The sequence below is a fragment of the Cryptomeria japonica genome, chromosome 4, assembly GCF_030272615.1.
Source record: "Cryptomeria japonica chromosome 4, Sugi_1.0, whole genome shotgun sequence".
Classification (NCBI taxonomy): Eukaryota; Viridiplantae; Streptophyta; class Pinopsida; order Cupressales; family Cupressaceae; genus Cryptomeria; species Cryptomeria japonica.
Window position 1 is genome coordinate 43,216,295 of NC_081408.1, and position 1,348 is coordinate 43,217,642.

The window sequence follows — 1,348 nt, forward strand, 5'->3', positions numbered from 1 at the left end:
TCCATCCACTACATTCCATCCCACTTTCTTACCTGTCACTTCATTTCATTTCACCATCATTTTCGCCCAATTGCAAGTACGTGTATATTGTACTTTATTTTAATTATGCATTTATTAGTTCATTATGATTTTATCCTGTTTAAATCTGCTCCAAACCCAAAATCTTGTCAGCCTATGTGGACACGTGCTAGGTTAAGTGGGGGGGGGGGTACTTTATGGTCCTTTTTTCAATAAGATTTATTATCAATTTTTGATACCACAGATTGATTTCCTAACTGACATTACTTATGATGATTATTATTTCACACAAGTGAATAATAAAGTCTGCCGCCAAAATTAAGATATGTATGTAGATTTTAGTTTTTTTGCAAAACTGTCAAACATTTTGGTGAAGTTGTGGAAGTATCAGAGTAAAATATGGGTGGTGATCTAATTTGCCATGAGCCAATGGTCCATGAAGGGTTGTTGCAGGATGTTGTCTGTGAGCAGTATTTCCGAAACCACGACTAGTTGGATTATTTCTTGAAAATTAGAGATTACAACGATGAAATAGCTACAAAATTCATGCATTCCTTTGATGAAGGAGAAGCTATAGTTAAAGGGTTGAGGGTAATTTCTATGGAGTAGCTAATTGCAGAGGTCACAGGGTTGCTGTAGGAAGGAGAGCTCTTTCCAAAATCAAAAGACGCAAGGAGTGCCAAGGCAGAGTTCACAATTTCCACTGACTGACCATTAATGGTGGATAGACAAGGGACTAGAAGGGTTTCTTTACCAGCACATTGGCCGTAGGTAACATAGATTCCTCTTGCAGCCAAGAGGCATCGAACAAAAATAAAAACTCCTGCAGCCATTTCAAAAGTGTATGTAAGGAGAACAAGAAGGAGGACACAGAAGATTCAACCTATGAATAATCCAATAGAGGTTATTGCAGTAGAAACTTTGGAAGAAGAAGATGCCGCAAAGAAATCAATGCAAGAAAACCCAGTGGAAGAAGAAATTCAAGAAAACCCTACAGAAGAAGAAATCCAAGAAGAAATCTAGGAAGAGGCTATAATGGATAAGCTAGCAAATCTTGCTTCTCTGGCATTGCAATGTGAAGAGATTGTTGATGATGTTCTACAGCAACCTGAAAAAATTTGGGAGATATGTCAACTCAGAATGAGGAGTTTATTGAAGAAATTCCACGGTCTAAGGTAGGACCTATTAGACCTCCTTCATCCCTAAGTAGTTTATCTATTGCTTTAACATTTTTTAGGCAATGGCAAATAGAGAAGGATAGGTTGCAGGGGATAATTAATAAGAAGCAAAAAGAGATTGAAAAGAGAGCTAATAGAATAGAGGAAGTAGA